The 14034-nt window shown below is 35.7% G+C and overlaps 1 protein-coding gene and 1 long non-coding RNA gene across 2 annotated transcripts in view; one reads left to right on the plus strand and one right to left on the minus strand.

Annotated features, from left to right (window-relative positions):
* LOC120429169 (uncharacterized) overlaps positions 1–14034 on the plus strand; it is a 99231-nt gene that overhangs the window by 53661 nt on the left and 31536 nt on the right. The window lies entirely within an intron of this gene.
* On the minus strand, positions 1201–12156 carry LOC128093723 (uncharacterized). The gene is made up of 2 exons (XR_008212701.1): positions 10563–12156; positions 1201–4636 (listed from the first exon to the last, which is right to left on the minus strand). It is a non-coding gene; the product is annotated as an uncharacterized LOC128093723 (long non-coding RNA).

A 14034-nucleotide genomic window follows, 5' to 3' on the forward strand; every position in this document is an offset into this window, starting at 1 on the left:
AAACTGGTAATGAAAATGACCATTTTGACTGGATTGGCCACACCCGGAGTGGCCAGTGCCCTCGGGAAGGGTCTACCGGGGAGACATTAATCGAACCATACAACTTGGGGCAATATGGGTATCAAAATTCATGGTTTTTGAAACTGGTAATTAAAATGACCATTTTGACTGGATTGGCCACACCCGGAGTGGCCATTGCCTTTAATAAAGGTCTTTCCGGGGGGACATTTACCGAGCTATACGATTTGGGATAATATGGGTATCAAAATTGCCCCAAGTCGTATGGTTCGATTAAAGTCCCCCCGATAGAACCTTCTTCAGGGCATTGGCCACTCCGGGTGTGGCCATTTTCATTACCAGTTTCAAAAACCATGAATTCTGATACCCATAGTGCCCCAAGTCGTATGGTTCGATCAATGTCCCCCTGGTAGCACCTTTCCCAGGGCACTGACCACTCCGGGTGTGGCCAATCCGATCCGGGTGTGGCCAATCCGGTCAAAATGGCCATTTTCATTACAAGTTTCAAAAACCATGAATTTTGATACCCATATTGCCCCAAGTCGTATGGTTCGATTAATGTCCCCCCCGGTAGAACCTTCCCTAGGGCACTGGCCACTCCGGGTGTGGCCAATCCGATCCGGGTGTGGCCAATCCGGTCAAAATGGCCATTTTCATTACCAGTTTCAAAAACCATGAATTTTGATACCCATATTGCCCCAAGTCGAATAGTTCGATTAATGTCCCCCCGGGAAGACCTTCCTCCAAGGCAATGGCCACTCCGGGTGTGGCCAATCCAGTCAAAATGGTCATTTTCATTACCAGTTTCATAAACCATGAATTTTAATACCCATATTGCCCCAAGTCGAAAAGTTCGATTAATGTCCCTCCGGGAAGACCTTCCTCCAAGGCAATGGCCACTCCGGGTGTGGCCAATCCAGTCAAAATGGCCATTTTCATTACCAGTTTCAAAAACCATGAATTTTGATACCCATATTGCCCCAAGTCGTATGGTTCGATTAATGTCCCCCCGGTAGAACATTCCCGAGGGCACTGGCCACTCCGGGTGTGGCCAATATCCTATAAATGTGATCCCAAGCCCATTGCCCCAAATCATTCTGGTCTGGTGACCGTTGAACGGCCCGAGCGGTTTAGGCTTTCAGGATTTTTGTGATATTTACTTGTAGAGCCAAAACAGATCAGTAAACTTCACTTATTTGTATATTACATTTTTTTAAAGATTACATTTTTTTGCGGTAACACTCTCAACTTTTACGCGCACGATCACATCACTCTACTTTTTGTTGCTAATTTCATTAAGACCTTCGTCGAGCCAATTCTCTACGTTGAAGCCAGACTTGTCCTCCAGACCTCTTCGCCGAGCCATGCCAGACCCGAACTCTGCTACGTCCCTGGTTGACTCCACGGCGGCTAAGTCCCGGCGGACTCTTCCCAGCGGCTAAGTCCCGGCGGACTCTTCACAGCGGCTAAGTCCCGGCGGACTCTTCACAGCGGCTAAGTCCCGGCGGACTCTTCACAGCGGCTAAGTCCCGGCGGACTCTTCCCAGCGGCTAAGTCCCGGCGGACTGCGGCCTCCACCGCTAAGTCCGGCTGGACTGGGGCCTCTGCTACTGGTGGCTGCTGGCGGGTCCGGCTGGTCTGGGGCTTCTTCAGGATCTGGAACTGGACTGGGCTTGAACTGGCTGGAACTGACTGGAACTAACTGGAACTAACTGCCCTCCTCAAGAATTTTGGGGTTTTTATAGTCAGTCCCCGAAAACTCTACTAAATTTTGTTCTACTAAAAGTGGTCCGTTTCGATGAGAAGCATCGATGAACCTCATGAATTAAATTATGCAGACCTCTGCAATTCTTCATGACTTTCCGTATGGTGTAGTGAGTACACCTCAAAATCGGAAGTCATGGGTTCGAACCATTGTCGTGAAACTTTAAATTATGTTATTGGAATATCAAAATTATGTTCCTAAAACATTCTCAAAATGTTGGTCAATAATGAGAAGGTCGAATTCTCCATTGAACAAACATGCCAATGAATTTGGTTAAGCCACACCCTCAATTTCCCCTGTGTAATAACATCGCACATTCATAATTGAAAGCTTAACCATTTTTTTGATTGCCTAACAATTGGCGAAATTTAATAAAGGGCTTTTCAGGTGAGGATGACTCATGATCCACACCTGTACATAAGCTTAATTATTTGTCGCGCAACGCGAGTCGACGGGTAAAATTATTTATGCTTGCGTAAGCGCGCATGGTCAGAACTGTGGTGAGGATCGAAAAATGGACAAATTTAATGATTTAAATTTGAGGTCGCTGCATTCCCCCACACTTACCAGCTAGATGTTAGTATACTTGAAAAGCATTAAGAACATCTATCGAAAGTTATTTGTAGGTTGGAAGAATATTCCCAAAATTAATAATTTGATTTGTGAAAAAAAAACTTTGCAAAAAATCATAAAAAATATAAATGGCTGGCTATAAAAAACTGATTTAAAAAAAATTGGTTCGGTTAATCTCCCCCACACTTATCAGCTAGATGATCGTCTGAAAGAAATGATCATCTATGGAAAGAATATTGTCGGGTGTAGTGATCGCGCGGTTTACAATTTGTTCTTCTTGTGTTTTCTTGTAAATTGTTCTATAATTATAATTGCTCTTTTGATTTTTCTCTTGTAAGATTATTTTCATTACTTTTTAGATCTTCTGTCCTGTTAAATGACTTGAATTGCTGTTTTGAACTTCTCTTGTAAACATATTTTCGTTGAAACCGATTTAAATAAACTTGCATTTGAAAATAGTTTTCATTATCTCTCCTAAAAAAATCATTGCATTTTTCCCACTGTAAGCAAAATCTGTTGTAGAACTGTGTTGATTGGCTGGTTGTTATCGTTGTCGTCTTCCATCAAAAATCGTCTTTATCGTGAGGCTATTCATTCCGCAGTGACTTGGTCATTTTGTCAGTTTTCGAGGCTAAGGTGTTGAATTTCGCCGATTAGTGCAATTGTCGTTTCCATCATGAATTATGCTTCATAACTCAACTGTGAGTTGACTGTGGTCAATTTTGAGAGTGCATTGACTTTTCACTTGCTGAGTATTGTGAATTGTTCGTAAATCCAGTATTTTTGTCCAAAATTGACTTTTCCAGTTGCTTTGTGTCTTTGACAATCTCAAATTATTGATATCGGTTGATGTAATTCTTTTTCCAAATGTTTAGGAAATGTTGTTTGTCCAAAATTATCTTTTCGTGTAATTTGCAACTTTGGCTTTTGTAAATTAATGACATCGGATTATGTTATCATTTGTTCATCATGAACTTCTTCTTTTCAATAGTTTCAGACGTGCAGTATGATCTCAACTTGCATTTTTGTTGCATAATTGATGTTTCGCATTTCAATCATCTTTGCTTCGCTTAATTCCACATTTCGATTGGTAATTTGTTTTACGTGAGTGTCTCGTTACTAGAATTGTGTCATAATTCGACTTGATCCTCATTGATATGACCTTTTACGACAACATCAACACCGTTACCTGTCCAACATCTCGCTTGACTTTGCCACTCACCATCTTGCCATCACAAACTTCTGCATACTATCGCGTAGAACCTCTCCGCATACGAACGCGTCGATCCTTGTGTTTCGTCTCCCGTCTCTGCCATATTTTGCTTCAGTTTTTAGTTTTGTTTCTCCCACAAAAATTTAAAACTTGTTTTCTTCGTATGAACAATATTTTATAATTTTCAGGAATCTATCATTTAATTTCTGTGCAAAATTGAAATTCAAATTTACTTACAATCTTATAAATCTTGTTGATATTTATATGAAATCAGTTCTATTATTTTTAATACTAAAAAAAACAGTTCTAATTGACTATTATTTTTATATCTGAATAAAAAAAATTACTCTATAAAGTTTTTCATTGATCTATACATCCTATCATCTTATCATTGCAAAACTGCGCATGTTGAAATATCCTTTCTGTTCTTCCAACTTTTTATGAAATCTGTACATCACTTTGTGTTTTCAAATTTGTCAAACCAATTAAATTAATTCGTTTATTTGGGCAATTCGTAATAAATCTGAATTAGCACGAAAGTATTTGGTTCAATAATCTATGTAGAAATTTTCTGATTTTTTCCCACTGAATTTTATCAGTTTAAAGGTGTTCTTCCCTTGAAGCATTATTTTATCCCTTAAAAATCCCTTGAAGCATTATTTATCCCTTGATTTTCCCTTGAAGCATTATTTATCCATTCCCTTTAATTATCATTTGACTATCCCCGTAAAGTGCAAATGTTTTGAAATGTTATTAACATATTGAATCCCCCCATGGATTACAACTGTTTTGAAGCTTTATTCGACATAAAAACTCTCCCCATAGAGTATAATTGTCTACTTTTTTTTCCCCCTTTGGCGTTGCTTTATCAGTTTATGTATCCCTAGATCGGAACTTATACCGTTCTTTTCGATCTTTTTAGATTCCCCACGATATACTCACAAATTTTACCTTTCCTTGAGCTGTAGTTCATATTCGTCCTTGTTGAAATTGTTGTCTTCTTGATCGTCTTCCAATGGTTTCCTGTAAATCCTTCGTATTAGCGTATAAAAATCTGAAAATATATTCTTAATCCATTGTTAAGTAAATTATAAAACACATGTTTACATTCAACAAGCATTCTGGGTGGCCTTCCCTTGTCCAATTATTCTCACACACATTCTTACTTGCATACATGTTGTTTTGGAACATTTAATAATCACACTATCTTCATTTGCTTGTCGATGAAATTTAATTATTGCTTAGTCATGGTATATTTTTTTCTCAGTATTAAATTCGTCATTGTTCTTCTTCAACCCTGTTACCCTATTTCAGCTCAATTTAGTATATTCCCAAACATTGCAACCCAACAGCTTCTTAATTGTTTTAACGTGTTTCATCACTGCTTCATTATTATGTTTATATTTGATCATAATCGCTTCACGTTTTTTTTTCAAAAAAAATGTATAAGCTCCGTACTGGTATTTTTCTTAATCTGTTTCTTGTTTAAACCCCATCAATTCAATCATTTATAAAAATTATCTTTCATCTCCAATTCATAACATTCATCTGGTTTGCGCATTTCTTTGATAATAATCTTTTTATTTATTTTATTTTTTCAACTAATTCATCAACCTATAAATCATATATTTTTCATGTTTATATTTCTATATATCTTAAAAAAAATCCGGTTTCTGTAACACATATTTTGGTTCATTGAATTCTCTTGATAATCATCGTTCTTTTTACTTATTCATCAATCATATCAATTCAATAATTTTTTTTTATATATATTTTTTTCAATATACATAAATAATCCCGTGTTTAAAATACATATTTTCATTCATTGTAGTCTTTTGATATTAATCGTTTATTGTACTATGCCATTCATTTTATTCATCATAATTTTTATCTATATTCCATTTAATTGTACTGTAATTGTCATTTTAAAATATTTTATCTTGTATTGGAGTATTTAATTGCAAGGTATTTTCAATATATATTGTTAAAAAAAAGTTAAATGTATTTTCATACGGGTATATTCTGAACTATCATTTAGTGTTATGTTAATCATTATATTTTCTAAGTCTATTATTATGTACATCTTCAAATTTGTTACCATTTTTAATAGTGGTCGTTTGATCGCTGTTAAATTTAACGATATCGTACGGGCCTCGCCACTTATTTTGTAACTTTTGACCAATTCCTGTTTGTACCATTTGTACCAAAACTCTATCTCCCCACATTGGTACCCAATCATTTGTCTTTTTGTCATAAATTTCCTTTCTCTTTTCTTTTGACAATATTAAGTTGTTTCTAGCAGTTTCATGAGCATCCTTGAATATATCTTTCATTGAACAAATATAGTCGTCATAATTTAAATCTGAATCATTGATTTTATAAATTGTGCTTGGTATTGTAGCTTTTCTTCCATACAAAAGTTCATAGGGAGAATATCCAGTTGATGAATTTTCTGTAGTGTTGTATTCAAACATAAAATATGGTATTAATTCATCCCAACATTGTGGATCTTTGCCAATAAAATTTCGTAAATAAATTTTTAACTCTCTATTTGATCTCTCAACTAAATTAGCTTGAGGATGATATGCACTTGTGACGATCTTTTTAATGTGTAATATTTTGCATGTATGCTGCAATAATTTGCTTACAAAGTTTGTACCTCGATCGGTTACAACTTCCATAGGAGCTCCAAATTTACAAACAAAGTTTTCAACAAAAGTTCTAGCAACAGTAGTACTTTCTTGGTTTTCCATGGGAGCTACAATCAAAAATCTTGTTAAATCATCTTGTATCACAAGTCCACAATTGTTTCCATTATTAGAAATTGGTAACATAACCACATCCATATAAATTTTATCAAAGGGTTCATACGATGTTGTCGTAATTTTCATTGGCATTTTATTTGCTGGCCATATTTTATTCTTTTGACAGGAATCACATTGCTTTACATAATTCAAAACATCTCTTCGCATATTTTCCCATGTAAATAGAGGACTCATTCTTTTAATCATTCGTTTACCTCCAACATGACCACCCAACGGTGCGTCGTGAAAATCTTTGAGCACTTGATCTCTGTCTTCTGGCTTTACATAAATTCGTTCATTTTCTGTTGCATACAGTGTAAATGACTTTGAAAATTTCATTGCAAAACATCGTAATAAGTTTAGTTCCAACTCTGTTTTAAATATTCTATGAGAAATAATTTGTATAACTGATGCATCTTTAGCAAAATCAGGATAATCTTTAAAGCTTTTAAATAAACCATCGAAAAATTCTTCATTCTTAACTGCTGAACGATATGTTCCATTCAAAATTAAACCCCACATTTTCTTTTGCGGGAATACAAATATATTTTCATTGGTGTAATCCTTAATACCATGTGGAAGGTCAATGTATTTACTCAATTCTTTGTGTACCGTAACACTGTTTAATATCATAAATGTAGCTTCGGCTTGTTCAAATGGTATAATATTTTTAGAAAATTTTAAAACGTTAAAATCGATATCTGTATCTTGGAAATCCTTGTAGGTAAATGTTTTATCGTTGCTATCATCGTCGTTATCTAAATTTATGTCAATTTGTTGAAGTCTATTCATATTATTATTCCAATTAGTATTGTTTCTAGATGAATTCTGTCTGTTTTGAGTATTTGTTGAGTTTTGATTATCTGAAATATTTTGTCTATTTAGTTTTGCTTGTTGACGAGTTGTAATTGCTACTAATTTTGATGCCTGTTTATCATCTGCATGAATTTCATCATTATTTAAACGTGAGAGAAAATCTGCAACCACATTGTCCTTTCCTTGCTTGTAACGAATTTCACATCCAATGCCTTGGATTTTCAAACGAAGTTTTGTCAAAGTTGGTGATGTTTCCTTCAAATGCCATAGAGCTACCAACGGTCTATGATCTGTGTAAACGATAAAATCTTGGTTATAGATAAAATGTTTGAAGTGGTCTACTGCCCAAACAATAGCTAGTAGTTCCTTCTCGATAGTAAAATAATTTCTTTCTGCCCCGATAAGCGCACGACTTGCGTAAGCGATGGGGTGATCATTTGACTTCTCATTAGTAAGAACTGCTCCGATAGCATAATCGCTAGCATCAGTTGTCAAAACAAATTTGTCATTGTAGTTCGGTCTAACTAAAACTGGTTCTGAAATTAAATAGTTCTTTAATTCTTCGAAAGCATTTTCACATTCTTGTGTCCAAATAAATTTCACATTTTTCTTTAATAATGCATTAAGTGGCTTACGTTTATCTGCAATGTTTGGAATAAATTTTCCATAAAAATTAATAGTTCCCAAAAATGATCTCACATTTTTAATCGTCTGCGGCCTTTTCATGTTTTTGATTGTATCAATATTTTCACTAGTTGGTCGAATACCTTCTTCATTAATAATATGACCCAAATATCTGACTTCTTTGTGTAAAATTTTACATTTTGATGGTTCAACTTTTAAATTATGTTCATGTAATGCATTCAAAACTTTATATAAATTTTCATTGTGTTCTTCGATAGTTCTACCGAATACAATAATATCATCCAAATATACAAACGCATTAACTGGTTGTATTTCATAAATAAGTGTGAATGTAAATTTTTGAAATGTTGATGGACTATTTTTCAGTCCCATTGGCATTCTTAAAAATTCATAATGTCCTAAAAAAGTTGAAAAAGCGGTTTTCGCAGCATCCTTTGGGTTAATTGGGATTTGATAAAATCCTGATTTCAAGTCAATGGTTGAGAAATGTCGAGCTTCTCCAATACTGTCCAAAATTTCGCTAATAAGCGGTATAGGATACACAAATGGTTTAGTAATTGTATTTAGGTCTCGAAAATCCACTACAATTCTGTAGCGTTTGTTGCCTTCGGCGTCTAAGTCTTTCTTTGGGATGCATAATACCGGTGCATTCCACGGACTTTTACTTGGGCGTATTATCCCTAATTTTAGCATTTCTTCCACTTGTTCTTCAACGTGTTTCTTGGTAGCTTCAGGAAATCTATATTGTCTTTTATTAATTGGAATATCAGTTGTTGTTTCTATATCGTGCATGGTTAAATTGGTATAAGTCAACTCGTCACCCTCTAAATAAAATATTTCATTAAAATCATTCAAAATATTATTAATTTCTTGATTGATATCGCCTTTCAAGTGGTCTGTTTTAACCAATTCATAAATTTTTCTCATTCTTTCATTGCCTGTAAGTTTCTCATGCTTCATGTTTTCAATCACATCATAATCCCGATCATTTTCTAAATTCATCTCTTTTGGGTAATCTTGGTTATCATCATCAATTTCAATTTGATCGTCATAATACTCTTCAATGCACGGTTGGATTCTGCCATTGCAGCCATTGTCATTATCATAATTATTTCCATTATTTTCATCATAATTTGTATTAAAATTGTCATAACTATTTGCTTCAATACATGCCATATTTACTTTGTTTATATTTTCAATGTCATTGATTCTAAATAAATTGGTCATTTCATGATTATTATATTGCATATTATTTGTGTCAGGCGTTCGTAAAACTATGTTGTCGAAACTTTGACTAATATATAAGGTGTATTTCCTTAGAAAATGTGCTCCAAGAATTGCAACATCAGCAAAATGCTTCAAAATGTAAAACTTTTCCTCGTATTTTGAATTTCCTATCAATAAAATTATATTTACAGATCCTACTGTATCTTCTGCTATTCCATGAACCCCTCTAATGGAAATTCTATCGTTGAAATCAATGTTAGTTAAACGCATATTACTAACCACATCCCATCTTACAAAATTGTTACATGATGCGGAGTCAATTATAAATTTGTGAAATTTTGTTGGATTTGCCAAGGTAGCAATATTTGCATAAAATATTGAATCATTATTGAAATTGATTTTTAATGTTTCATGTGGTGGAATGTATTCGTTAAATTGCAGTTTAAAATTATTTGGAATTTGATTTTTATTGCGTCGACTATTTGTATAAGTTCGTTTTAAAGTGCTCTTTGCAGTATTCGTTTTATAACATTCATAAAATTTGTTAGCTTGATAATGATTTCTTTGATAAAAATTTTTATTTTTATTGTTCCTGAAATTTCTGAATTTTCTGTCAAAATTAAGGTTTGAATTTTCAGTACTAGCAAGTAACCTTTGTTCGAGAGTTCTTAAAGACTCTCTGTCAATTCGTTCATTTTCTAAAAATTCTAGCAAATTTTCCAACTTCATATGACGGTTATTAGTGGCAATTGCTTTGATTTCATTATTTATAATTCCAACTATAAAGTGGCTTTTTAAGCAATAAGCTGTAAATGAATTTTCGTTGTAACTTTGATCAATTTTTATGATTTCGTATTTTATGTCAAGAACTCTTCCTGCATATGATTTAAATGATTCATCCCGTCCTTGTTTCAGAGTTTCAATTTGTTCAATTATACTACCAAAAGTAGTTTTGATACCAAACTCTCTAATTAAATTTGCCTTGGTTTCTTCCCAAGTGCTTGCATAAATTCGGTTAATACGTGCTGCTGCTTTAAATTTTAGTTTCATAAAAACAACATTTAAAAATTTACTTTGATCTTCGCCTTCAGGAATTTGATCAGCATAATATTCTATTAATATTAAAAATTGCTCCAGTGAGTCTAATGACCCATCAAATTCTGGAATAAGCTGGATTAAATCCGTCATCTCCAAATTCGCCATCTTTAACGGTGCACATCAACAAGAGCTTTTGCACCAAGATTTTTGTTACAGATATTTTAGTATTTTCGAAACTACGGGAACTATCGATATAATGTTTTATTCATCCCCTAAAGTACTGTCTACTAAGTGATTTACAACAAAATTTGCCTGTTTTTACAATCAGATTTGTGCAGGATTGGGTCCGTAAGTTTGTCAATTTTGGCATAAGAAGACAACAACTTCCTTGGTTGCTGTGCACCCTTTTAAGCGTGTTTTTAACTATTTACATCAAATTTCGGTATAACTTTTGTTTACTCACCCTAAACTGCCAGATTTCCATGGTCGTCTTCTTGGGTGTCCGATGCGGCCGAATTTCGTCTCCAGTTGATCCAGATGATCTCGTCATTGTTGAATCCCTAGTGTTGTCCATCGTTGGCCGGTTTTGAAATTTTCGATGCTTCTGCCATTGGTCGAGCCCGTTTTGGTTCCATCTCGTACTTCTGCATATTTGCTTCCATCTTAGAACTCCTCACATAACATTTTCTTCAATTTAACGTTTTTTTTTTACACTATTTTAACTGTTTGTTACTTCGCGAAATCATTTTGTTCATTAATTTTCACACATAGTCACATTTTCAACTCTCGGTTTTGTCCAATCAAAATGGCGTGTCCAAACACACACAGCGTTGCTTTCCGCTAGTCACCACCTGAACGGCCCGAGCGGTTTAGGCTTTCAGGATTTTTGTGATATTTACTTGTAGAGCCAAAACAGATCAGTAAACTTCACTTATTTGTATATTACATTTTTTTAAAGATTACATTTTTTTGCGGTAACACTCTCAACTTTTACGCGCACGATCACATCACTCAACTTTTTGTTGCTAATTTCATTAAGACCTTCGTCGAGCCAATTCTCTACGTTGAAGCCAGACTTGTCCTCCAGACCTCTTCGCCGAGCCATGCCAGACCCGAACTCTGCTACGTCCCTGGTTGACTCCACGGCGGCTAAGTCCCGGCGGACTCTTCCCAGCGGCTAAGTCCCGGCGGACTCTTCACAGCGGCTAAGTCCCGGCGGACTCTTCACAGCGGCTAAGTCCCGGCGGACTCTTCACAGCGGCTAAGTCCCGGCGGACTCTTCCCAGCGGCTAAGTCCCGGCGGACTGCGGCCTCCACCGCTAAGTCCGGCTGGACTGGGGCCTCTGCTACTGGTGGCTGCTGGCGGGTCCGGCTGGTCTGGGGCTTCTTCAGGATCTGGAACTGGACTGGGCTTGAACTGGCTGGAACTGACTGGAACTAACTGGAACTAACTGCCCTCCTCAAGAATTTTGGGGTTTTTATAGTCAGTCCCCGAAAACTCTACTAAATTTTGTTCTACTAAAAGTGGTCCGTTTCGATGAGAAGCATCGATGAACCTCATGAATTAAATTATGCAGACCTCTGCAATTCTTCATGACTTTCCGTATGGTGTAGTGAGTACACCTCAAAATCGGAAGTCATGGGTTCGAACCATTGTCGTGAAACTTTAAATTATGTTATTGGAATATCAAAATTATGTTCCTAAAACATTCTCAAAATGTTGGTCAATAATGAGAAGGTCGAATTCTCCATTGAACAAACATGCCAATGAATTTGGTTAAGCCACACCCTCAATTTCCCCTGTGTAATAACATCGCACATTCATAATTGAAAGCTTAACCATTTTTTTGATTGCCTAACAATTGGCGAAATTTAATAAAGGGCTTTTCAGGTGAGGATGACTCATGATCCACACCTGTACATAAGCTTAATTATTTGTCGCGCAACGCGAGTCGACGGGTAAAATTATTTATGCTTGCGTAAGCGCGCATGGTCAGAACTGTGGTGAGGATCGAAAAATGGACAAATTTAATGATTTAAATTTGAGGTCGCTGCACCGTCCTTACAATCTTCATAAGAACAGAATTCCTCCCAATTTAGTGCACAAACTGTGTCTTTCAATGTGTGCGTGTGTGTGTGTGTGAGCAATAAAATTACCACCGTGGATCCGCTTTTGTCGAAACCTCGTAAGGCACTGAATTTTTCTGAGGCTATCTGTTAGCTTAAATAGTTCGCATGAAATGTGGCAACATGGTGCAAATTTTGCCTCCTCTCCTGTTTTCGTGGAACTGTCACGCGAGAATGTTGCACCACTGTTGCCACATTTCATGCGAACTATTTAAGCTAACAGATAGCCTCAGAAAATTTCAGTGCCTTACGAGGTTTCGACAAAGGCGGATCCACGGTGGTAATTTTATTGCTCACACACACACACGCACACATTGAAAGACACAGTTTGTGCACTAAATTGGGAGGAATTCTGTTCTTATGAAGATTGTAAGGACGGTCACCGGACCAGAATGATTTGGGGCAATGGGCTTGGGACCACATTTATAGGATATTGGCCACACCCGGAGTGGCCAGTGCCCTCGGGAAGGTTCTACCGGGGGGACATTAATCGAACCATACGACTTGGGGCAATATAGGTATCAAAATTCATGGTTTTTGAAACTGATAATGAAAATGACCATTTTGACTGGATTGGCCACACCCGGAGTGGCCAGTGCCCTCGGGAAGGTTCTACAGGGGGGACATTAATCGAACCATACGACTTGGGGCAATATGGGTATCAAAATTCATGGTTTTTGAAACTTGTAATGAAAATGGCCATTTTGACTGGATTGGCCACACTCGGAGTGGCCATTCCCTTGGAGGAAGGTTCTACCGGAGGGACATTAATCGAACTATTCAACTTGGGGCAATATGGGAATCAAAATTCATGGTTTTTGATACTGGACATGAAAATTACCATTTTGATTGGACATTTTCCGAAACATACTTGTTTTGGCAATATTTTCGTGTTTTGGCAATTTATTTCCACAGAGGTGCCAAAGATTGAAAACATTTTATAGGAATAAATTATTTAGGATTAAATACATAGGCAATGTTTTAAAAATATAAAATAAAATAGAATATTTTTTAGGAGTTTTGTACAAAGTTCTTTGTCATATTGGTCATGTAGAACATAACCACCTGCACCTTTTTTTGGAAATTTTCGATGTACCACAAAGTTTTTTTTTGCGTAAATCTTATATTTTCTGTATTGATTGCCACACTACTGAACTAGTGTCTAGTGTAAATGCATTTCAAAACAGTTTTTGCATTCAAATATTGAGACTAAAGCTCGTTATTCCATTTTTATATTTTTATTTTTAATTAAATTTCTATTTTTTAATTGTAATTGAAATACGCTACTTTTGGTACCCAAACCTGTATAAGTCACCGCTTGAATTTTAAATTTATCGTAGTTTAAGTAAAAAAGGTGTTTTTTTTCATTTTCGTAATTTTCCCTTTTTTGCGCGCGGCGAGTCGAAAATCTCGGTTTTTATGTATTTCAAAAAATCTTATTTCGGAATATTGAAAACATAACTTCACATTTTTTTGATATGTTATGCTGAGGAATCCGATAAAAATATTTTCAGACATATGCTGTTTGGTCCCCAGACCTTTAAAACAACATTTTAAATTTTCATTCAACCTTCTCAAATGTTAGGCTAGATATTTGGAACATCTTACTTTTTTTTTTCCTTAAAATCCTATATAATACCCTTTCGTTTGCTTTCAAGACAGCTAAAATCGGTTGAAATGGTGCGGAGTTTTGATTTTTAGAAAAATGTGTTTTTTTTTTGCGAAAATCGACGAAAATGACATTTTTTGGGCCACCCTAACACGGCGTAGGTCACCCTAATGGACATTCAAAACAATACGGGTCTTAT

Source organism: Culex pipiens, unplaced genomic scaffold (assembly GCF_016801865.2).
Source record: "Culex pipiens pallens isolate TS unplaced genomic scaffold, TS_CPP_V2 Cpp_Un0013, whole genome shotgun sequence".
Lineage (NCBI taxonomy): Eukaryota > Metazoa > Arthropoda > Insecta > Diptera > Culicidae > Culex > Culex pipiens.